Genomic DNA, 26370 nt, shown 5'->3' with positions numbered 1-26370 from the left:
GTCATCTGTGTGAGCCTTTACCACTTCTTGTTTTGTTTCATTTGCTTTTGCTTTTGCTTCTCCTCTGACCCTGCACCTGTGCAACTTCCCCTCCTCCTTCAGGTCTCAGCGCCAATGTCGCTTCCTTAGGGAGGCCTCCCTACCCCTACCCCAGTGTGAATTAGGCTGGGTTAGGCTCTTCCCCAGTCTTTCTGTTTAAATTTTTCCTTCCAAGCACTTATCATGGTTTGAGATGAAAGATCTATGTTTGCCTGTCCTTTAGCGATGAATCCCAGTCCACACTGAAATGTGTTAGAAAAAAACGACTTCATTTTTCTGTAATGAAATAATTTAGGCCCTAAATTTGAGGAACAGAAGGCAGGAAGAAGAGCTGAGTGCAGATAAATTGCAACATTTATGGATCAGATAGAAAAAGAGACACTGCCACAAGCAGCTAAGGAGCTAGAAAGGAAACAGGGTGTCCGGGATGCTACAGGAGAGGGAGATGGGAGCGTTTCAGGACAGAGCACATGTCGCTGTGTCTGATTCCGTTGAGGAGTCAAGCACGTAAAGACTGGAGAGTCTGCTGGATTTACAACACGGGTCCTTGATTCCAGCAGTTTGTGTGGAGCAGTGCAGATAGAAGTCAAGTTGCAGTGAGTAAAGGAATTAATGGAAGGCAGGAATAAGAGAGAATATGTGAAGATGATTGTTCCAAGAAGTTTTACTGTTAGGAGAGAGAAACTAGGGCAGTAGCTAGGAGGGTATATGAGGTTAAAGGAGGATATGTCAGAGAGGCATGATCCTGACATATATCTACGTGTAGACGGGAACAATGGATTGAAGGGGTGGGATGGGGAAAAATAACAAAAGGAATCAGAGATGAACACAGAGAGAAGAGGAAGGGAGAGAGCAGGTGTGGGGGGTGTTGACATACAAAATGGAGCAAAGAAGGTTTTGAAGCCCACCCCAAGAGCAACCCCCCGCCATGCCCAGATTAAGACAAGCCAGAGGGCTCCTTTGCAGCCCAAAGGGGCCAGGGGCAGAGAGGAAATGCCAGCTGCAGCTCTAGGAGGGGAAGCCATGGGTCTGGCTCAGTGGTAGTCAGTGGGTCGGCAGCCAGTCCCTGGCCCCCAGCCAGGCACATATTGGGAGCAGAGTGGCAAGTCTTCTGGCAGCATTGTTGGAGAGGAAGGACCATGTGGGTGAGCACTGAACAGCGGGAGGGCAGCCAGGACCAACTTCAGAGCCGAGCAAACTCAGTAGGAGCCTGGAGGAAGGGTTGGCAGGTGCCACCCCCGCTTCCCCTGTTTCTCTCTACTACATCATCTGCGACCAAAGGGATGGGGGTGCAGTTTAACGCATTTCTTTTACTACCTTTCAGACCTGCCTCTCTGAGCGACTGCCCCTGCTGCCATCTAGAGGAATCCCCCTCCTCTTGGTGGCCCTTACACAGGAGCAGATGGGCACAGTTGCTGGCTGCCCAAGAAGGAGAGCCAGGGAGACCTGGGAGCCAAGGGGTATCTTCATTCTGGCTTCACGCTGACCTCACCCCCATAGACAGCCTCAAGCAAGCGAGCAGGGGACAGCCCTGGCTGCCCTGTGAGAGGTCGGGGCTAGCTGAGCCATAGAGTCACAGACAGGAGCAGCCTTGGGTTCCTGGAATTGCAAAAGCTCTGGAAAGGGTGTCTCATTCATTCTCCTGTGGATGCACACACAATTATTCAGTGTCCTTAGCTGAATGAGGAATTGGTAGATTTGGACCTTTCATTATCTGTACTTTTTTTCACCTCTGAGACCTCCTTTCTTCCCTCCTATCACCCTACCCCTCTCTCAGATCAGTGCTGTTCAAACTGTAATGTGCAAGAGAATCATGGGGGATTGTGTTAAAACGCAAACTCTGAGTCAGGAGGTCTGGGGCGGTGCCTGAGAGTCAGCATTTCTAACAAGCTCCGTTTCTAATAGATGCTGCTGATGCTGCTGTTGCTCTGACCACGCTCTGAATAGCAAGGCTTTAGAGGACCCGATGGGAGTTAAGACCTCTCTTCCCTGAAAAATATATACAAAAGCATACATACAAACCCTTCATTCTGTGCGGGAGTCACATATCCACAGGAGGCCACCCCAGGATAGAAACCTCGGCCCTACATGTTTATTGTCAAATTGTTGCCCTACCCTTAACCCCAGCCCAGGTGTTCTCAGACTTTAGAAGATATCAGAATTGCCTGGAACATATGTCAAAAATACAGATACCCTGCCCTCCTCCTCATCCCCAGAGGATCTGATTCAATAGGTGTGGGGAAAGGTCCAGGAATATACTTTTTTTTAATTATTATTGGAGTTTTACTCTGTCGCTCAGGCTGGAGTGCAGTGGCACGATCTTAACTAACTGCAACCTCTGCCTCCTGGGTCCCAGCAGGAATACACTTTTTATCAAGTTCCCCAGGTAATTCTGATGCAGGCGTACTTACTGAACACACCTGAGAAACACCAACTTAGGGTTTATGGCTTCCCAGGAATGTATGTACTAAAATCTGAATATCTGAAGACTTGAAAGAATGAAGCTGTGTTGGAGGAAAGTTAGGTGCTGAGGTTGATATTTCTAGTCAGGGGAGTCAGGATTATTGAAGCATCACTTCAGATAATCCTAGTGTGTGATTAGTTTGACCTCACATTTGATTGATCCCACCTTTCAGTATATAAGTTGTTGCTCCCCAGGGAGGTGACAGTTATTTTTCAAGCATTGTCAGTGGGTGTCCCTGGGGACTAAGGACACTTCCCTTGGAGCTGAGCTGCTCTGTGCTTTTCTTCATGGAAAGTGCTTGGGTGTTTCAGACATCTCCAAATGGAACATCCATGAGATGAGCAAACCTTTCTCTTGCTAATTGACAGGCAATTTTAAAATAATTTCAACTTTTATTGTGGATTCACAGGGTAAATGTGCAGGTTTGTTGCCTGGGTGTATTACATCATGCTGAAATTTGGGATACCATTAATCTTGTCACCCAGGTACTGAGCATAGTACCTAATAGTTAGATTTTTGTCCCTTGTCCCCACCACTTCCCACTCTAGTAGTTTCCAGTGTCTATTGTTGCCATCTTTACGTCCATGAGTACCCAATGTCGAGCTCCTTCTTATAAGAGAGAACATTCAGTATTTGGTTTTCTATTTCTGCGTTCATTTGCTTAGGATAATGGCCTCTGGGACAGGCAGGAATCTTATTCCACTATCTTGGATATGTGAGAAATGATGCATCGATTTGCTTCATTTACATTGATTGTAAGTCCCCAACACACTGGGTTGGTGGGAAATTTGAGTCATTATTGGGGGAGTCTTACTACGTCCAGGGTGGCGTGAGGGTCCCACGTATCTTGTGCAGAACAAAGACCCACAGGTCTTTAACTCCCTCTGGTCTCTCTTCAAAAGCCCATTTTCCAACCTCCCATGGCCCCTTCAATCCAGTAACTTTAATTAGAGTGGCTATTGTATACTTGGATCTTTGTGGAGGCTGGGAGCGCTATGCTTGGGATGCAGCCTCCTATTGCGTTCCCAGACTCCAAGGGGCCCCATTCAGCCATTCCCCCTCTGGAAACCCTGCTACTTTCTCAGGACTCTGCAAGAGAGCAGACCAGGAGTCAACCTGACCTTTAGGACCTATGGGCCCATCACCTTCCCAGTCTTGGGAAACCTCCCTCATTCTGTCTTGCTACTTCTGCTTTCTTTTCCTCCCCATGTCGCATAAACCTGTCAAGAAGCTCAGCCTTTTGAAAAACAAAAGCCAGACAGAGAGGTTGTCTATAACATAAACCATGCTTGAAGGCTAAAGAGTATGACTCTCATGTAAATATAAAATGAACACATGTCAAAGATTGTATTTAACTCCCATGAATGAGGGAAACGGTAAGATGTTAAAACTGGTTCAAGGAGTATTTGAGAATGTAGTATATGTATGCAACTTAGTAAATTGTTGGGTTAATACAAAACTAGTTAATGTCCAACAGGGCCATAAACCACAGCTTTTGGGTTTCTCTGTTGCACTGAACAGAAATTATTTGCATCTCTACTGAATAAAAATCTATAAGTTAACCTTACCTCTATAGAGTTGTAAAATAGCCTTAGCAAGTAGGAAGTCACCCCTAGCACTGTCCTAAAATAACACCTAGTACTTATTTTCTTTTGCCCATTTCCAAGCTTTGGGTAATTTTTCTGGCAGAAGGAATCTAAAAGGACCTAGCTACCTTCTTGGAATGGAGAAGGGAAAAACATAGCAAGAACAAACATCAAAATAATATCTCTATTATCCCCTCACAGAAACATATGACCCCCCATTATTATGACCCCATTATTGTGCTAACAAAGTATCAGTCTTTATTCTGCCTCACTGAAGGACTTCTTCCTGCTAAGGGAAGGTAATGATAAAGACACAAAACTTCTTCCTGCCCCATATAAGACACTCAAGTGGAGCCTCTGCCCTCTAGCATGAAGCACACTCACAGATGCTCCCGAACAACACCTGAAAATCCAACAAAGCAGGACAGAGGTCAAGCCTAGCCTTGATTTTATTCGTGTGAGATGTTAGACCCTCATTTTATTGCCAAAACCTTCACCCTTATGACAGCTTGGCCATCTGTCTAATGCCTGGCTGGGGAGTCACAAGCTGGGGAGAAAAATGTTGGATGCATTGAGGGCAAATCATGACTGTGGTTGCACATTATTACATAGGAGAGGGAGCCAGAGAAATGCACCCGTGGGGAGAATTCTTCCTTAAGTCAACCAAAGTGGCCTCCCCCACTTCCCCAGGTCGTGCTCTGGGCATTTGATCCACCAAGAGAAGACCCACTTCCTGTGAGCAGGCAGTGTTTGCTTCCTTAGTTCTTGGGTTGTTCCATTCCCCAATTCCCTGCTCTCTCTGCCCCCTCTTCTCTGTTTCATATGGAAAACATCTGGAAGTCAGGCCTTGGGTAGGAGGTAATGTAGCCTCTGGCAGATATCCTGCCAGAGTGAGAGATCAGAAAGACCGTGAGAAAAATGTCAAGCCTCTGCTCCAACCGGATGTGCCCCAAGATGGAGGAAGGTGGGTCTCACAGAGGAGAAGCTATTGTTATTCATCCTCAGTCTGTTTGATTGGAAGCCAAAGTTACACACTAGGTTAGGGAAGCAAGTTAACTCCGAAGCCTGTAAAACATTCAGCGGACCAGATTCCTTAGTGGGAATCTGGGTTCCCAATTTGAAATTATTACTTTATCTCTCGGAATTATGGTTCTAAAACTGTAGCAGGTGCCAAAATCACCTGGATAGCCCCACCACCAAGAGTTTCTGATTCAGTAGCCCATGAATTTGCATGTCTGAGTTCCCAGATGTTGTCTATCCTGCTGGTCCACAGACTTGCAGTAGCCTAAATCGCGTTAGCAGTGGTTCTCAACCCTGCCTGCACATTAGAAAAATCTGGAGGAGCTCTGAAAAATCCCTATGCACAGGCCATACTTGACCAATTAAATCAGAATTTCTGGGAGTAAGGGTCAGGCATCTGTAGTTTTTACAGCTCCGCAGGCAAATGCAATACGCAGCCAAGATTAAAGACTATTTTTTTAGAACAGTGGTTCCCAACCCTAGTGCATATTTAAAATGCATAGGATGCTTTTATAAAACACTTATTCTTGAGTCCCATGCATAATACCATTCTAACTGGTCTCCCCCGTGTGTTATCCACACAAACATTATTGTCATCGTCATCATACACACGCAACACACACACACACACACACACACACACATGCACACACATCTTAAAACCTTCAATTGCTTCTTGCCTTTAGGATAAAAACAGAAGTCAGAATTTCTGGACATGGGCTTTTGTATTTTAAAAAATGCTCCCAATGATTCAAATGTCCAGCCGGGATTGAGAGTCACTGCTCCGGAAGTTCTCTTAATCACATTCTACCCACTCTTTCATCTTAGCTGGTTAAGTGTGGTCTGCTTACCCAGGCCTGTAGAAACCTGCTTTGGGCAGCAGCTCTGGGGTCCTGCATTGGTATGGACCCCTCCCACTTCCTTGCCTAGCCTTGCAGTCTCCATTTGCCCTGCATTTTTGGCTCCCCAGAGCTGCCTTGGCACTCCTCCATTTTGTACTAAACACTGGGCCCCCTTCTCTGGCTTCTGGCTCTGTCCCCATTCTCCCATATCCTGAGTTGACTTTCGGCTCTGCACACTTTGTCTCTCAGCTTCAGCCTCACCTCGATCCCTCAATACTGGCTGCCTTCTTAGCCTCCCATCCTCCAGGTCAAGTTCATGAAACTTCAGCAAATATTTACTGAGGGCCTCCAAAGTACCAGGCACTGTGCTGGGCATGGAATGCCATGAGAGAGAAAACTGATATTGGTACTGCCCTTGTGGAACTTTACATTCTAGTGTGGGGGACAGACAATGATCAAACAAATGGAAAACTGCGATGGTGTGAGGTGCTGAGAAGGAGAGGGTGCCATGGTGTCTATCAGACAGAAACCTTGCCTGAGGAGTGATATGTAAACTAAGATGTAAGAGAGCAGTAGAAGTTCCTAGGTGAAGAGGGTAGAAAGTGGGGAGGAAGAGGTGGCATATGCAAAGATGACATGTGGGAGGGACATGGCATATCGGAAGACTGAAAGCCTGGGTGGCTGTAATGCAGGTTGTGTGAGATGGTGGTAGACATTCTGTAACATATATGGGCCAGGCGTGGTGGCTCACGCCTATAATCCCAGCACTTTGGGAGGCCGAGGCAGGTGGTTTACGAGGTCAGGAGTTCAAGACCAGCCTGGCCAAGATGGCAAAACCCCGTCTCTGCTAAAAATACAAAAATTAGCCAGGCATGGTGGTGGGTGCCTGTAATCCCAGCTACTCAGGAGGCTGAGGGCAAGAATTGCTTGAACCCAGGAGGCGGAGGTTGCAGTGAGCCAAGATCATGCCACTGCACTCCAGCCTGGGTGACAGAGTGAGACTCTGCCTCAAACAAACAAACAAAACGTTTATGCATCCACTCCTTTGCCAAGGTTCTGCAGGCAGCAGCCGTCCACCTTGGCAAGGTAGTCACTGAGAAACCAGTTCTGGTAGTCCACACTTTGCACATTGGAAGAAGTGGTATGCCCTGGTTATGTGTGCAACAAAATAGGAATTTTGTCTTCCCTTTTCTTACCCCTTTTCCTGGGGTTTTCTCTCACCCTTGCCTGGGGAATCAGGCAAATCTAATGGCAATTAGAGGAAGATATGGGTACCATTGTTTATTTTAGCTGGGCAGGATCACCTGGAAGAATGTTCAAAACATCCTTTATTTGGGATTTGAGTCATGAGTCTTCTAATCCATACACTGTTCACAGGGGTTGGAGGTCTGGAGGACTCCCTCTTTTATTTCATTCAGTCGTCCCCCACATCCTCAGCAGAAGTGTTTCTTGCCATTTTAGCTTTCAGAGGCCAGTCTCATTTTGTCCAGCAATGACAGCAACAGCAAACCCTACCTTTGAGGCCTCATTCACAATGCAGTGTTCTGGGAGGAGCTAGCTGACCAGCTGACTGCAGTGATGGAGAAAGGAGTGTCCCACAGGACTCTGATTCAGCAGGGACCTCCAGAGCTTCCAACTCATGGGGGTGTGCTCCCAAGGGACATAGGTGTGTCTTCAAGTGCCAAGAATCAATGGGAACTGGCCTCTGCACTTGGCCCTGTGAGAACAGCCTAAGCCAAGGGAGGGAAGATTCTAAAAGAAATGAGTGTAATTAAAGGTAGAAAAATGAGTCAAAAAAATGTACAAATAGTGTTTAATATTCAACTTAGTACTTAATTAAATATTGTCTTCTATTATTTATATTCACTACAAGTATCAAAGTCTTTTCTTCCCAAACTGATTATAAGCTCTTTGAAGGCAGGGACCATGGTTTTCTAACCTCCATTCAACCAAAGCATACTAAATACTCTTTGTTGGTGTACCATCGGCACACAACCCATTGCCAGATATGGAGGTAATCCCCAGTAATTACTTGCATTAAACTGAATTCCCTCTAGCAAGCAACTATTTGCAATGAATGGGTCTAGTGGTCCCCATGGAGGAAAACAAGGAAGCTTGAAGTAGTCCTGGCATGGAGAAGCTGAGCTGATGTCAAAAGCCTTTGGCTAAGCATCCTGATGTGTTAGGCAAATCTTGGTGTGGGAATCAAGATTTAAGGTTTGTGTCAGGCTTTACAACAAAAGAGGTATAAAACTTGGACAAGCCACTCAAATCCTCCAGAGCCTCAGTTTCCTCATTTGTCAAAAGAGGAGGTTCTTACTAGATAATCTCGACAGCCTTTTTCTGTCCCAAAAATTGCATGGGTCTATGAAGTCTGAACTGCCCAATAATTTTTTATGTCTTAAAAATTTTAATATGTCTCTTTCAAACGAAGGTGTCTGGCCAGGCATGGTGGTGTATGCCTATAATCTCAGCTTCTGGGGAGGTTGAGGTGGGAGGATTGCTTGAATCCAGGAGGTTGAGGCTGCAATGAGCCATGTTCATGCCACTGCACTACAGCCTGGGAGACAGAACGAGACCCTGTCTCAAAAAAAAAAAGAACTAAAATAAAGATATCAGCCTGAGGAAGGTACATTTAACTTTTTTCAGTTGATATTACCCCACCACCCATAACCCCCTAAGAGAATCTGTACCCCATTCACAGTCCATCATAAAGAAGTGGGTCTAGATAACCATATTTGTACTAGATAACCTTGCTTTCCTGGCCACAGTTGATTGAACTGAGGGTAGACATCTGACCAAAACTGGGCCAATCAGAATCTCTTGAAAATTTGAACTACAAAGCACTTAGCCTTGTGATTCTAGAGGAGCTGACCCTAGAATAATTTCAGAGGTAGACATGTGACACAGTCCTGGTCAATTAATGAACTCCACTTTTCTGGTTTCAGTGATTGGTTCAACTGTAGTCTCATGACCAAAACCGGGCCAACAAGAGTCCCCTAGATTGTAGCCAGGACTACTGGGGAAAATAGTTTCTCTTCCTCTGGGATTATAAATCGAGAGGAGGAGCAATGTAAGTCTATAGCTGCTGGTTGCCTTGTTGCCATCAGGCAATATTGATAAAAGCAGGGTGAGAATGATAGAGAGACACACACATGCACAGAGAGATGGCTCATATTATTTAATGATGAAATATTCAGTTGTGGCTACAGCTATATATCTTTAGACTTTTTCAATTATGTGATTGAATTATTTTATTATTTTTATTTTATTTTTTTGAGACAGGGTCTCAGTCTGTAGCCCAGACTGGAGTGCAGTGGTGTGATCTCGGCTCACTGCAACCTCTGCCTCCCAGGCTCAAGCTATTCTCCTGCCTCAGCCTCCCAAGTAGCTGGCATTACAGGCATGCACCACCACGCCTGACTAATTTTTGTATTTTTAGTATAGACGGGGTTTCACCATGTTGGCCAGGCTGGTCTTGAACTTCTGACCTCAAATGATCCACCCGCCTCAGCCTCCCAAAGTTCTAGGATTACAGGCATAAGCCACCGCACCCAACCTGAATTATTTTATCTTTGGTGATGCTAGTTTGGTTTGAGTGTGTATCAACCCAGAGAGTCTTGACTCTATATCCCAGGGAGTCTTGACTAATCCAGTCATGAGGAATTGAAGCTAGAGTTGGGCCCATGGCAAGCCAGAGCCTTGTGCAAGCCCAAGTTTTGGGAGAGCCAAAGCAAGAGTCTTGCAGAGAAAGTCAGCTGAAGAGAAGATGGGGAAGAAAAGCGGAGTAAATAAAAGACAAGAAATGTCATGGTTTCAGAGTGTGGGTAAGACAGAGAGAGAGAAAGAGGGAGAAACAATGTTCTTCCTTTTTTGTTGTTGTTTTTGTTGTTGCTGTTTATTTACTTTGTTTTTCTCTTTTTCTTTTCTTTCTTTTTTTTTTTTTTTTTTTTTTTTTTTGAGATGGAATCCTGCTCTGTTGCCTAGGCTGGCATGATCTCGGCTCATTACAACCTCTGCCTCCCAAGTTCAAGTGATTCTCCTGCGTCAGCCTCCTGAGTAGCCAGGAGTACAGGTGTGGGCCACCATGCCTGGCTAATTTTTGTATTTTTAGTAGAGATGGGGTTTTGCCATGTTGGCCAGGCTGGTTTCAAAATCCTGACCTCAAGTGATCCGCCCACCTTGGCCTCCCAAAGTACAGGGATTACAGGCATAAGCCACCTTGCCCGGCCTATTTACTTATGTTTTATCAGTATGTAATAGATGTATATATTTTCAGGGTACATAATACCTCTACTTTTAAACTGGTTCCTATGAGATTCCCGCCTCTTTCCTTGTAATTCCCACTTTTATTTGAGTTCTTTTTAGTGCATGTCCTCAACCAAGACAAGTAGGAGGTCAAAGCTTCAGAGATGACCACAATGCTGTAAAGCCCAGAGGAAAACCCCAAAGAATGCTATGAAAACTAAGTGTGGAAAAAATCCCACAGCACCTGCAGCAGGTTTTACTCCACCTCATTGATGGACTATTTAAATTACTTAATTTTAGCTGGGCATGGTGGCAGGTCTCTGTAGTCCCAGCTACCTGGGAGGCTGAGGCAGGAGGATGGCTTGAACCCAGAAGTTAGAGGCTGCAGTGAGCCACGATTGCCCCACTGCACTCTAGCCTGAGCAATAGAGCGAGACCCTGTCTCTAAAAAAATAAAAAATAAGAAAACTACTTGATTTTCAGGAAGATACTTCCAGTTCAAGAATTTCAGAGAGAAGCAAACAAGTTCTGGTGAGGAGATGCTGCATGCCTGGGCCTCTGTATAGCACTCTCAATTACAGCTGACCTGCAGAGAGCTTTGATAGTCTGAGGTTACAAGTAAAATTAATGACCATGGTGAGAAAGTTACTCAGGACTAAAGGCTCTCAGTCCTCACAACCTCTTGTAAATGATGTGCCTTTAGATGATTCTTATGCTGTGCAATCATTCTTCATTTCATGTAGCCACCCATCTACCCACTGATTCTACAAAAATTTATTTAGTACCTACTGAGCAACAGGCATTAGAGAGGCCAAGACAGATGAGACACTCCCTGTCCTCAAAGGGCAGTGAGCGCTTCTCATTCACAGAACGTTTACGGCAATTGTATGCATTTGTGGGATTTGTTTTTGTTTAATCTCTCTTTCCCATTATATCAATTTTATAAGGACAGGATTCATGGGTTTTGTTGTTGTTGTTGTTGTTGTTGTTGCTGCTGCTGCTGTTCATTCTTGTATCCTAGAACCTGCTAGGGTTCCTGGCACACAATAGGCACTTCATACATATTTGGTGAACAAATTATTAATGAAGGACTTTTAGTCTATTCAAGGCGTTTTTGTTTTTCTTGTTTTCTTTCTGTTTTTACTTATGTTACAGTCTAGCCCCGAAAAAGATGTCTTCGTAGGACCACCAGGCAATAATTTGGACCGTAGGCGGCTTATGTCCTTCAGAATGGTCCACAGTATATGGCAACTGCAGGTTCTGTGACAGATGCCTGAGCTACTAGAACTCGGTAACCAAGAATCCTCCCTGTGATGTAGATCCTCCGTTTCTAGGGACCTTCCCTTCCTGGTAGCTCTCAGAATAAAGCTGCTCAGGAGAGAGAGTACAGAAAATGCAGCTGATTCATTGACCTCGAGGAAACAGAGTGTAGAAAGCAGATGTGGATGTGAGAAATGACCATCTTGACACCAGCAGGAGGAGGTAGACAAAGAGGACAAGGGGACAAGGGGCTGCATGCACAGCTGTGTGGGATTGCCTTGCACAAGGGCACCCAGCCATGGGGGCAAGTAGGGGCTGAAATCTAGCCAGGCTCTGCTTCCAAGCCATGAACCCTGGCAAGAGGTTGTGTCAAAGGTGGCCTAAGGACCAGAGGTGGCCCAGTGAGAAGTCCCCAGGTTCTTAAGACTGACAAAGTGATGAGGGAGGGTGTGGAGAGCACCTGCACTTTGCATTCAATCAGAAAGCTGTGGGTTGGGGTTTTGCCCAGTGTGATGGCCTCACTCTGTGAACCGTGATTGCCCCTTCACACCCCCACACCTCTAAGCCCTGCTCCCACACATGCAGTTCTCAGAGTGACAAAGGGTGACTCCTAGCAAAAGCAGGAAAGATTTGTAAGAGGTCTTCTAAGATCAAAGCTGTCAGCAAGAGGCAAAGAGCCACTCTGCTGCCCTGAAGATGGAGGTTGAAGCAGCAGGTAACCGGGCTGTTAGCCTGCCTGCCCAGCTCTTTGTACAGGCTGGCAGCGTATAGCTTCCTTTGCCCAAATGTGGATAGCCTCTATTGATGCTGGAGAGAACTCATGCACAAAGCCTAACGGAAAAACAATTTAGTACCAGATAGCTTTAAAAAAAAAAATCATCCACATCCTCCCTTATTCTGCTCTTCATGGTAATGGAGACTCCAGGGCTATTTCTAGCTCAAGATGCAGGGGTGCTGATGAGCAGTGGGGTTTCTGCAGCTGATCGCTGATAGGACAGAGCTGTTGCCACCCCACAGAGGTGCTAGGGACAGGCAGCTTACTGCACATGGCCAGCACATGGCAGGTGGGCGGGAGGACGTCTGGCTGGTTCAGGGGGAGGCGCGGGGGATGGAACAGCTCTGAAACAGCATTTTGGAAGTAGTAAGCTGAAGATAGTGTGGCTCTGTGTGTCTGCAACACCACCTTTCTTCCACAGCTCTAGGCTTAAAGGGGAACAAAGAAAGAAAAAGGGAACATCTTAAGGATATCAGTGCAGCTCCTGCACTTGCTTCTCTTGCTTCAAATCTGGAATGCCATTTCAGCAGCCCAGATGCAGATGCAGTTCTTTTTTTTTTTTTTTTAATTGAGAATGTGACTTAACAGAATGAATAATCTTAAGGAGAGTGGTCAAATTGTAACGAAACCCATGAAAACATCATAGGGAGGAGGGGGAGGGGAAACATTGGCTTCAACAGTAAAATTTTATAGGCTTTGAGATCAGATGGATTTGAGTTCTATTCCTACCTCTTTCATTATCAGCAATGTGACCTTGGGCGGCTGCTTAATCTCTCTGTGCCTATTTTCTTCATTTGTAAAGTGGAGATAATCCTAGGGGTAGCATGACTGAAATGCATTTTTATTCTGGGGGGTGGGCGGTTGCCCCTGCATGGTCATGCCTCTGTCCATGGTTCTGAATGCTCGCTTCTTTTGAGCTGGTCAGTCATTTCAAAACCCAGGATACTGCTGATTCTTGTTCAACCTCTCCTATGAGAATATTTGTTGTTTTTCTTTGTTTTTATATTTTATCTTAATGGAAAGCTTGCAGTTTTTACACAATCGAAGAATAAGTAGCAACGTGACTTATGTTACATTACTTACATAACAAAATCTGCACATTGCCTTATTTCCAACGGTTTAAAACATTTTTGCCTTGTAGGATGTGGGGTGTCAGACACTGCTCCCCCGCAAATCTAAGTCTAAAGCAATAGTAATACATACTTCAATGGTTTTTGTAAGAATTAAGCATATAAATACTTCAGCTCCATGCCTGGCATGTAAATGCTAAGACAAAAAGTGGCTATTGTGGCAGGTGTGTGTTTGCAGATACCAAATTTGGACACAAAAGTTGCTCAAAATTACTTTCTAAATCAACTTACATCTCACCCTAAGCCTCTACTTTCTACATATTATTAGTTATTGGGGCAGGAATATTCCCTTCAAGTTATGAGAAGGTCTTAGGGATTTTATACAGAACAAAACTTTCCGGACAAGGCTCCCTTGTCTTCATTCCACACTGGTTACCCAGTGATGTGCTCATTGTCCCAGTACTCAGAGAGAAACTGCTCTGATGCTTCTATTCCTTGCTTAGGTTCAGTGTTTGCAGTGGTTGATAGCCCCAGGTCCTGGCATCGAGCTCCCACATCTCTCCTGGCCCCAAGCCCTCTGGCTTATCACCTAACTATTCACCTCTGAGACTGAGACATCTGCAAAGAAACAGCTACCCTACTACTTGAGAGCCTATGAGTCTCCTGGAGCCTAAACCACTACCATTTTCTTCTTGGGCTCAAGGACTGTTTCCTTTTCCTGGGAAGAGACAGGGAGGAGAAGAAGACAGCATCAGCCTGTACTCCTCCAAACACCAAGTAATCTCTCCTCAACTGGGTCATTTCCCTTATTAATTCACCCTTTTACTCACTTACTTTATTATTATTGAACAGTATATGTCGTCTGATCACAGGAATTTGGGACCCCCTTTGTTATGTTTTTATTTTGAGAGTCATGAATGGCCTTGGAGTCCCATCCAATTCTGACACCAAATGAAGATCTAAACTCATAGAGCAGAAGAGCTCAGGTCCATTGAGAAACAGAGTTTAATCTTCTAATTATTTCGTTTAACTTATTGGTGTACTGCTCCCTTTAAGACATCACAGTGCTTGACTTCACTGTTATTCTCTGTGAAATAGCCTCTGCTTACCCTTCTCTGTTTAAGAATTTTCCTAACTCATCCGTGGGCTATTTCACCTGACTGCACTGTGAACTGGGGAGAGAGTGTGGATCTGTAGGAGTTTGATTCTCTCAAGAAAGGATATATGTTTGCCTGGAGTTTCTCTAAAGAAGGCAGGCAGCAACACAACCCTGTGGCCTATATGTAAATCATCTGACTTTCTCACCAATGTGGTTAAATCTTCTGATTTCTTACTCAGCAAGAGCTTGCTGAAAACTGACATTGTAGTTGCTGACTGGGATCGCAGCTCAACAAATTATTTCTAGCAGGTATACAGTTGTTGTAAAAAAGGGTCAATCAAGGTCAGTATGATGGGCATTTGTCTGATAGCCTTAGGCGTTAATGGGCATTTTTGTTTTCTTTAAGGAGGAAAAAGAGACGAGGGGCTAAAGATCTGTGATCTATAATGTAACTTGAAATATTTTGGCTATTGGCTAACGTCATAGATGTTTCTTAATTTTTCCATCCATAAAGAAAATAACTGATAAAATTTATGCAAACTTAGCAGTCAGCCATTAATAGGTTTATTTCTGCTTTTTAAAATGTCTCTTGAAAGTCATTAGAGTGTTAATACATTCAAGAGGTAGCTGTATCCCATATTAACAATGTAAATATGTAAGCAAGCCCAAAAAGAGGAGAAGGGTGGAAGTTACCTAGGCAGATATGGCCATCTATAGGGAAGAAAGTCATACCATCTTTTCTATCACAAACTTTCTGAAGCTCTGGTTAATCTGTGAAACTGGATTAGCTGTTCTGCAGAAAGTTAGGAAGGTCTTTGGTTAAAGATAAGAGACACGTGAGTGGAAGCTCTTCACTCACTCCAAATATTTAAGAACTTCTGGCTAAAATATAATCAAAATGTTTTAAATATATAACTAAGCATGAAGTCAAGTAAAGGAAATTGCCAGTTCCAAAAGCAAAAAGATAACTTTCAAAGTCAGAGGTGAATAAGAATTGTACTGTGCATATGGTAAGATCTAAATTCACATTGTCTATAGAATGTGGACATCCAAGTTGTGATAGTAATGTTAAAAATTTATCTCAATCTTGATGTAAAAAGAAATTATATAAGTTTACTAAAAGATAGGTAAAAAAGACCCCAAGTGAAAAAAAGGTCATGTTCAAGGATAAAAAGACCCAATATCATGAAGATCAATTTGTCCCAAGTTTACCTATCATTTCAATCAGAATCTCAATAGAAATATTTTATGGATTTTATGCAGACAAATCCTAGCTGCTTATAAAGTGTATATGGAAGGGCAAAGAACCAGAAAGAGGAAAGAGAATCTTGAAGAAGGAGGAGGGAAGGTACTTGCTCGCAGATATCAAGAACTTACTATAAAGCCCCAGCAGTTAAGCCACAGGGGAGGGGAGGATGTATGAGAAATAAACAGAGAGACCAATGCAATGGAAAAAAGCTTAGACATAAACTCACCATATGGGAAAAAATTGATTCGTAACAGAGCAGCCATTATAGAACAGTAAGGAAAGGAATGGAGTGCTCAAAAATGGAGCTGGGACAATAATCACCCCCCACCCTGCCCAAAAAAAGGAAAGAAAAATTGGATTTCTATCCCATGCTACATACACAAATCAGTTCTACATAGATTAAATGAAAGTTTAAAAATGACAAAACTTTGAAATGTTATTAAAAATATAGACCATTTGTATGACTCAAGAAAAATTATCATAAGTAACAAAATGCTCAAAAAACAGTATAAAATATTCATACATTTGAATACATGAAATTTTAAACTTTTGTTCATTATAACATGTAATTAGGAGAGTAAAATATAAACTGAGAGAAGATATTTGAAATAAACATAAAACCAAGGATTAGTATTTCAAATATATAAAGAATCTCTCTGAATTAACATGAAAAAGACAACACAGTAGAAAGAAGGGCAACAAGTTATGAATGTAATTTAATAGGAGGAAACAAAAATGGCTAATAAGCACATACAGAGAGCATTAGCACTGGAGTCATTAAGGCCATTGACAGATACTCCAGTTCTCCTTTCTCTGCTCACATGGTAGGATTGCACTTCACTGATTAGACATGTGACTTGCTTTCACCAGTAACATGTGAATGGAAGCTTGATACTTTCTAAACAGTTGCTGCCACTCAACTCTCCTCTTTTATTGACTGACAATGGGACAAAATTCTATACCCACCCAATGGTACAGCAAGTGATGATGTTCCAGACACTGGAGACTTGCTCTGTCAGCCTCCATCCCTGAGTGAAAAGACACAGAACTGAGCCATCAACCAATTAATGATGAAATAATGATGTGTAAGAAGCATACCTTTGCTGTTAGAAATTACGATTATTGGAAGGTTGTTTCCATAGTAACCTAGATCAATAGCTCTCCGAAGTTTAGAATCATCTGGAGAACTTTAAAAACAAAAACCCCAATGCCAAAGTTGAATTCCAGATCAATTAATCTGGTGGAACAAGACTCATCAGTAATTTTTTAGGCTCCCCAGCTGGTTCTGATGTGCAGCCAAGGCTGAGAATCAAGAAACTGACCAGCCTGAAGGAGGCTATAAAAAGGGAACATTCAGACAACAAATAGAAGCTCTTAAAAATTTAAGGTGCAGCAGCAGAAATAAAAAACTCAGTAGAGGGGCTAGAAGATAAAGTTGATGAAAGTTTCCAAAGAGTAGAATAAGAAGACAAAGAGTTTAAAAAGGGAAGAGAGAAAAATAAAAAATTTAGAAGACCAGTCCAGGAAATCCTAAATCTGAGAAAGAAAAAGAAAAAGAGAGTTCCAGAAAGATAGAAGAGAGAAATAGGATGAGGACTAAATAGTCAAAGAAATCATGTAAAATTATTCCTCTAAACTGAAAGACATGAGTTAACAGACTGAAAGGCCCACTGAGTGCCCAGGAAGAGATGAAACTAGACTCAGTGAATGGAGACACAAAGGTCTAACAAGTTTCCAGGGAGAGAGGAAAAAAATCACATATGAAGGATAAGAAATTAGAATCTGTTCAGCTATAGACAGTGGAACAATGCCTCCATAACTGTGGAACAGAATTAACATACCCAACTTTGTATTCTCCTCCCAGCAAAATTATCAATCAAGTGTGAAGGTAAAATAAAGATGTTTTTAATACATACATGGTCTCAAAAATTTTTCTTCTAAGAACTCTTTCTCAAAAAACTGCGGACATCATGGTGACTACAGTTAATAACAAAGTATTGTATATTTAAAAATTGCTAAAAGAGTAGATTTTAAGTGTTCTCACCACAAAGAAAAAGCATGTGAAGTAATACATATGTTACATAGCTTTACTTAGCCATTCTACAATGTATACATATGTGGAACATTTGTATACATTTATGGTGTACAACACAGAACATTTGTATACAACATGGAACATTTGGAACATTTGCATACATTTATGGTGTACATGATGTTTTGATGTGACACGTGACATCAAAACATCATGTTGTACAGCATAAATGTATACAAATTTTACTTGTCAGTTAAAAAAATAAACTTAAAAGTGAAGCAACTGGAGGATAGGATCCACCAAAACAAGGGCATAAATGAAGAGAAAAGACGATGAAGGATTCAACTCGAGACAAGGAGAGGCGTTCCCAGTATAAGGATGAAGGGAGAATCCAGGGGAAGGCTGATTAGAAGGGCCCAGGCAAGTCCTCTGGGAAGGTGAAGATTGATGGAATATGTGATGTGTTTGAACATCCTGAGAGAAGATTTAAACAACTGTCAGAGGGTTCAGATTAAATTAACCATAGAGTCGTAAAAAACTAAACAATTGTGATAGACAATTGTGAAAAACAACTTTTTAAAAATGTTATCTTGTAATTGACAAATAATAATTGTGTATATTTATGAGATACAATGTGATGTTTTAGTACATGTATAAACTGTGGAATGATAAAATCAGGCTAATTAGCATATCCATCACCTCAAATATTTTTCATTTCTTTGTGGCATGAACATTCAGAATTCTCTCTTCTAGCTAATTTTGAAATACCGTCTTGTGTTACTTAACTACAAGGATACATTCTGAGAAATGCATCTTTAGGTAATTGCATTGTTGTGCAAACATCATAGAGTGACTTACACAAATTTAGAAGGTATAGCCTACCACATACCTGGGCTATTGGGATAGCCTATTGCTCCTAGGCTACAAACTTGTGCAGCATGTTGCCGTACTGAATACTGTAGGCGACTGTAGCAAGATGGTAAGTGTTCGTCTCTCTAAATGTATCTAAACATAGACAAGATACAGTGAAAATATGGTATTATAATTTTATGGGACCATGGTGGTACATGTGGTCTATCATTGACTAAAACATCATTATGCAACACGTGACTGTATACAATATATTATACGTTATTGTTAACTTGTCATCATGCTGTGCAATAGGACACCAGAATTTATTTCTCTTATCTAACTGAAACTTTGTACCTGTTGATGGGTTTGAGCCATAATCCTGAAAAACGCAATCTTAAATGCTGTCATCCCAGATGTTGAAGTCCCGAAAGATCAAAATCCCTGAAGTCTAAAATCCCAAAAATATAATTCTGGAAAAAATAATTTAAAAAATTTAAAGACATGTGTTCACATTTCTAAAGGGAATTTATTTGAAAAACATATAAAAACACAACAGAACACTTCATAGGCCATTGTATACAATAAAATAGGCATCAATAACATACGTAGATTTGCAAACATGAGCACTCAGGTATACTAACGACAGTTGCAAGAGTATAACAATTATGAGCAGAAAAACCATACTCTAAAGAAGTATGTCAAAGAGCAAAATGTATAAACATACATCACTATGGTTGGCAATTGCGTGCACCCAGCTTTTTAACATCTGAAATTCAGTCATCTGAAATGCCATTACAGACAAGTTATGTCTTTTGACAAGATTGATCAAAAACCATGATAGGTCACCACTACATATACAGTCTCCCAAACAGCCAAGATCTTAAGAAATTTTATATTTTATAAATGCAGATGTGTAAAAAGGACATCTCTTCATTTATCTCTTCATTTTTATGTGCACGCACAATGATTACACACAGTCGATCATGCACTTTCATGGAATCAAATCTGCAAAAAATGTATAAAATGAATTAGAACTCTAAAAATCTTTATACAATTTATACATCTAGTACTGAAAATGATGCAAAGATGAAATACATAGCATAGCAAATTGGCGCTGTGAAGAGGCAGAAGTCATACATAGTTGAATAAGTTGGCAGGGGAGATTTCTTGCATTTTTTGCCTGTGTTGTCACTTGTGTGATCTTCAAATCAGTTTCTGCATTTGTATTTGGAGAGTGGTTGTGGTCTTCAAATTTTGTAAGCATATGCTGTAAATGTAAAGAAGTCTCGTTATTGCTTGCTTGTTGCAATTAAGTGATTTTCTGCTTTTGAAGCACCAATAATAATTAGCTTTTAAACTTTCATCTTTCACCATTAAGTAGCCTTGTATATTTAATTTATCATAGCCTTTTGGCAAGGGAACAATGTTACAGATTTCTTTCACGTGTTATAAGGAATATAGTAAGAAGAAATAATACTTTGCTTCCTCAATACCAAATCTGTATTAGTCAGAGTTCTCCAGAGAGACGTAACCAATAGGATATGTGTATTAATATAGTAGAGGAGGTTTATTAGGGGAATTGGCTCACGCAATTATGGTGACTGAGAAGTCCCATGACAGACTCTCTGCATGCTGGAGACCCAGGGATGTTGATAGAATAGCTTAGTTCAAGTCCAAAGGTCTTAGAACCAGAAGAGTCAATGTTATAACTCAGTTTGAGGCCAAAAACGTCAGGCCCCAGAGGGTCCCTAGTGTAAATCCTGGAGTCTTAAGGGTGCCAAGCCTGGAGTTCTGATGTCCAAGGCAGCAGAAAAGTTTGCGCCAGCTTTCAGAGAGAGACCAATTTGCCTTCTGTATTTGTCCTCTCTGGGTCCCAGTCAATGGGATGGTGCCCATCAACACTGGGAGCAGACCTTCCCCACCTGGTCTACTCACATTCACACACTCATCTCGTCTGAAAACATCTTCACAGCCACACCCCAAATCATGCTTTACCAGGTTTCTGAGTATTCCTCAATCCAGTCAAGTTGACACCTACATTTAAGTCCACAAGACCACCCCTTTTAACCTTAGCATCCATATGTATTTCATTAAATCATACTTAATTTCCAAATAAAGACAATAACAAGCTAATAGTTCCCCCAACATGATGCAACTAACACGATGCAACTATCCCACATACAACTGAAAATACACTAACCCCTTCCCCAGAATTTGGATTTTAGTATTTCAATATTCAGTATTGTGATTTTGGAGATTTTAGACATTAGAGGTTTTAGAGTTTGAGGATTTTAGACTTTAGGAATTTTGATCATTCAGGATTTCATCATTGGGATTACAGTGTGCAGAACTGTGTCTTCTTAGGTTAATTATTGGCACCACTCATTGACCAATATCTCCCTTTTTCCCATTCACCTCTGCCCCCAGCTTCTGGTAACCACTATTCAACTATCTACTTCTATGAGTTTAACTTGATTAGATACTACATACAAGTGAGATTAGATGGTATTTGTCTCTCTGTGCCTGGCTTATTTCACTTAATGTTCTCTAGGTTCATCCATGTTGTCTCAAATAACAGAATTTGAGGGCCTTTAAAAAAAAAAAGATGGAATAGTATTCTATTGTGTATATATACCACATTTAAGAAATTTATTTATCCATTGATACATGATAGACACTTAGATTGTTTCCATATCTTGGCTATTGTGAATAATGCTGCAGTGAAAATAGGACTGCAGATATCTCTTTGACATATTAATTTTTATTTCTTTGGGCATATGCCCAGTAGTAGGATTGATGAATCATGTGGTAATTCTATTTTTAGTTTTTTGAGGAACCTCCATACTGTTTTCCAAGATGGCTGCACTAATTTACAATACACCAACAGTGTAGGATTCCCTTTTCTCCACATCGTCACCAGCCCTTGTTTTCTTTCATCTTTTTTATAATAGCCAAGCTAAGAGTTGTGAGGTGATATGTCATTGTGGTTTTAATTTGCATTTTTCTTGTGATTAAAAATGTTAAGCACTTTTTCTTTTTTTTTTTTTTTTTTGGTCATTGTATGTCTTCTTTTGAGAAATGTCTATTTAAGTCCTTTGCCCATTTAAAAAATGGGTTATTTATTTTCTTGTTATTGAGTAGTTTGAGTTCCTTGTGTATTTTGGATGTTAGCCCCTTGTCCAATGTATGATTTGCAAATCTTTTCTCCAAATCTGTGGGTTGTATCTTTAGTCTCTTGTTTCCTTCACTGTGCAGAGCTTTTTAGTTTGATGGAATCCCACTTGTCTATTTTTGTTTTTGTTGCCTGTGCTTGTGGGGCCATATTCAAGACATCACTTCCCAGAGCAACATCATAGAACTGGAGAAAAATAATCATTAATTCTATGGAAAATAAAAAACTGCTATAGGAAAGGAAACATATTCTTAGTACACTACATGGCCCAGCAATCAAAGCTGCTTACTTAATCACAAATGACCTAATCAAATTAGGATATAACTATTTATATCCTAACAAGTTAGGATATAATCAAATTAGGATGGAGTATGAGGGAGGATGAATGGCTGTGATAGGGCATGAGAATGAAAAAGAAAATCTCTTGCTTTCATAATGGGATAGCAGCATGATGTCAACCACTAAAACAAACTATAAACAGACAAGAAACAATACAAATATGTCATTTAGAGACATAGCAATAAATCCCAAATAGTCAGCTAAAAAGAGCTGAAAGTTACTTCTGTGGGGAAGGGAACAAAAGATTGCCTTCTAGGACTTTTTGTCTCTTCTAATGATGAACATATATATCTATAAAATATCAAATATAAAACATATATAACTAAAAAATATAAAAATAAAAGTGACTGACTAGTAATAACAAAAAGCAAAGAGAAAGCCTATAAAAAGCCATTGGAGTGAAAAGCTCAAGAGATGGATTAAAATAAGAATAGACATAAGTCTCTATGGAGTTTTTTGGTTCAATAAGTAAAGTAGGGAAAATTAGAATGAGATCATGTGGAGCAAGGACCTTGACCAGGAAACCGAGGCCTGCTGTGCAGAGTAGGGAAATTTCTAAACCAGTTACCACTGTCCAGCCCCCTTCTACAGTCTGGCTAAAGTAGCAAGAGGGAGGGAGGAAGGGAGGAACCGAGGGCAGCCAGTAGTGCCACCTTCTCTCCACCTTTGGAGAGGGACTTGATTTCCAGCACCACCTCCCTGCCCTGCCCACACCAACAATAACCATTAATGTTCCAAGCATTTTACATGTATTAATGTATTAGCATTTCATCCTCACAATCATAGTATAAGGTAAGTATTATTACTCTCTATAATTAAAACTAAGGTCCACAGAATTAAGAAAGAAATTTGGGTTAGTTCTCTTTCCCATCTTGCAAGATGGCAGGCGAAAAAGTTGAGAAGCCAGACACTAAAGAGAAGAAACCCGAAGCCAAGAAGGCTGATGCTGGTGGCAAGGTGAAAAAGGGTAACCTCAAGGCTAAGAAGCCCAAGAAGGGGAAGCCCCACTGCAGCCGCAACCCTGTCCTTGTCAGAGGAATTGGCAGGTATTCCCGATCTGCTATGTGTTCCAGAAAGGCCATGTACAACAGGAAGTACTCAGCCGCTAAATCCAAGGTTGAAAAGGAAAAGAAGGTTCTTGCAACTCTTACAAAACCAGTTGGTGGTGACAAGAACGGCAGTACCCGGGTGGTTAAACTTCGCAAAATGCCTAGATATTATCCTACTGAAGATGTGCCTTGAAAGCTGTTGAGCCACGGCAAAAAACCCTTCAATCAGCACATGAAAAAACTGCGAGCCAGCATTACCCCCGGGACCATTCTGATCATCCTCGCTGAATGCCACAGGGGCAAGAGGGTGGTTTTCCTGAAGCAGCTGGGTAGTGGCTTGTTACCTGTGACTGGACCTCTGGTCCTCAATCGAGTTCCTCTACGAAGAACACACCAGAAATTTGTCATTGCCACCTCAACCAAAATCGATATCAGCAGTGTAAAAATCCCAAGACATCTTACTGATGCTTATTTCAAGAAGAAGCTGCAGAAGCCCAGACACCAGGAAGGTGAGATCTTCGACACAGAAAAAGAGAAATACGAGATTACAGAGCAGTGTGAGATTGATCAGAAAGCTATGGACTCACAAATTTTACCAAAAATCAAAGCTGTTCCTCAGCTCCAGGGCTACCTGCGATCTGTGTTTGCCCTGACGAATGGAATTTATCCTCACAAATTGGTGTTCTAAATGTCTTAAGAACCTCATTAAATAGCTAACTACAAAAAAAAAAAAAAAAAAAAAAGAAAAAAGAAAAGAAAGAAATTTGGTTAAGGGCACCAGGCTGGGAAGTGGAAGTTTTGGGATTTGAACCCATGTGGTCTGTCTTTGGAGTTCACATTCTCAACTATTGTGCTACAATGCATCTTGCTACACACACACACACACACCTGAAGTCTTTGGTAAAATAGCAAGGAGTTTATCTTTGAAAACAAGAATTCCTTCTATATCACAAATGAGAGTAAGCTGAAAGCAGAAGGAACTGAGGAATGCATAATTATCCATTCATTTCATTTATTCCCTGCCTCATTTTCAAAAAAGGTATGAATCAGCTTCCAAAAATATCGTATATAGTAAGTAAAAAAAAAAAAAATGAGGAAACATTTTAAAAATAGACTCAAAGAAAGTGGATAAATAAATGTGCCAACTGAAAAATTCAAGAAGGTTGCTGTATCTGAAAATAACACCTGTACATGAGCTTCCTGGCAGCCAAGATAAAGAAAGAAATGTAAGCAATTGCACAACTCTCATTATAAAATAGGAGATAGTTGTTGAACATTTATGTGATGTGCAAGTTAAGTACATGATAGAGGAGGAATAGCAGGCAGAATATCATGTAATTAGTTATATATTGAGTTGCTGTGATTTTGGAGAAAGTTACCACTTTTCTTTCAATAATTAGGAAAATAAATTTGGAAAGGCCTCACATGACCCTTATGCTTGCCTTGAAGATACGTGGACTGTTTTTAGGTTCACAACACTAAAATCACAACGCAGATTGCTGTCATGTCATTAGAGCCATCCTTATGATGAATCAAGCTAATGCCAGGTGAATACGGAAACCAACCAGCAGAGGTCTGCAGGGACATAAACCCAGACCTGGAAAAATGGAATGTAAATGTGTTTCCCATGCTCATGGGGCTTGTTGGCCAACTCCACTTCCTCTGATGTGCAGAGGAATTGATCGTGCAGATTTTATAAAGTGTGGTGTTCTTAAGTTGAACTGGGATGGAGTCCAGCGGTATACTGGCAGCCAAGCGTGCCAGATGTCTGAGTTGAGAATAGAGTCCTTAAGGTGCTCATGGGTTCTTGGGTACTCTGGGAAGACAGCAGCCACAGCCACAGTGATATTTAAGAGAATAGAAGATAGCCAAGCAATGAGCAACTGAAGTGTTTTTCCTCTCTCATCGACCTGATAGTCCAAGTCTCCCAGACCATCAAGAAGACTTGGATATTAACAGGAATTCAAATAATCATTTGACATTACCAAGATGGTACCTGATGGGGCTGAGCCACTTTTAGCACAAATCATCACATTCTCCCCAGTGGCCCACCCGGTCTCTCTCTGCCTCAGCCAAACTTTGTGAAGGGGGTTGTTGACACTTAATGACCGTATTTCTTTATCTCTCATTTAATATTCCAGTGAAATTGCACTTGGCAGAGTAGCTAGTGACCTTCTTGTTGCCAAATGTGCACATCTCAGTTCTTGTCTTATTTGGTCTCTTTGCAGCAGAGGATTTACCTTTTCTTGGGAAACACTTGTTTCTCCTGGCTGCTACAACTCCAAACTTTCATCATTTTTCTTCTCAGGCTCTTTCCCTGGGGCCTTGGGTTTTCATTGCTCTCCTCCTGCATGGGAATCTGGTGCCTGTGAGCTCTCCAAGGGGAGTGCTGGTCTGTTTGCCCTCCAGAGTTTCTCCTAGTACCTAGCAAAATGCTGGACATGTAGGAGGTGATAAATAAACAATTTTGAAAGAATGAACAAATGTGAGTTTTATTCATATTTATTTTGGATTTATTATACATCCTGACAACTACAAAAAAAAAAAAAAAACAGGATTGGAGGTGGTTTACAACATTAGAATATATCTAAAACCATAACAAAAGCTTTTTTTTTTTTTTTTGAGACAGAGTCTTGCTCTGTCGCCAGGCTGGAGTGCAGTGGTGTGATCTCTGCTCACTGCAAACTCCGACCTCCTGAGTTCAAGCAATTCTTCTGCCTCAGTCTCCTAAGTAGCTGGGATTACAGATGCGCACCACCACACCCGGCTATTTTTTTTTTTTTGTATTTTTAATAGAGACGGAGTTTCACCATATTGGCCAGGCTGGTCTCCAACTCCTGATCTCATGACCCGCCCACCTCAGCCTCCCAAAGTGCTTGGATTACAGGCATGAGCCACTGCACCCGGCCAACAAAAGCTTTTAAAAAGAGAAAAATAACAGAAACTAAATAAAAGTGAAACGAGATAAACACACCAGATTGCTGGGATGAATTAGTTGCTGCAATTGAACACTAAATTTAGTGCTGAGCTTCCTGGTAGGAAAGCAAAATAAGAAATACATCAAGTTGTATAGTTCTCACTGGCAAATAAAAGGAAGCATAAATGTTTGCTTGTGGATAGAAATATTTTCTAGCACTAAACATCAGTAGTTGTTTTATCATATGTTTACATTTAACAGAAGGTAACTAATGATAGTCAAAGACACTGCTCAATATATTACTTTTTTTTTTTTTTTTTTTTTTGGAGACAGAGTCTCACTCTGTCACCCAGGCTG

The 26370-nt window shown here is 41.5% G+C and overlaps 1 long non-coding RNA gene and 1 pseudogene across 1 annotated transcript in view; one reads left to right on the top strand and one right to left on the bottom strand.

Annotated features, from left to right (window-relative positions):
• Positions 1–19045: 19045 nt before the first annotated feature.
• The window catches only part of LOC114671954 (uncharacterized), a 152012-nt gene continuing 144687 nt past the window's right edge, over positions 19046–26370 (bottom strand). The window contains exon 2 of the long non-coding RNA XR_013402757.1: positions 19046–19803. This is a non-coding gene — a long non-coding RNA (uncharacterized LOC114671954). The remainder of the gene's footprint in view (positions 19804–26370) is intronic.
• LOC695743 (large ribosomal subunit protein eL6 pseudogene) lies at positions 22908–23828 on the top strand (annotated as a pseudogene).

This window comes from Macaca mulatta, chromosome 13 (genome assembly GCF_049350105.2).
Source record: "Macaca mulatta isolate MMU2019108-1 chromosome 13, T2T-MMU8v2.0, whole genome shotgun sequence".
Lineage (NCBI taxonomy): Eukaryota > Metazoa > Chordata > Mammalia > Primates > Cercopithecidae > Macaca > Macaca mulatta.
This window is presented reverse-complemented; position numbering and strand designations above follow the sequence as displayed.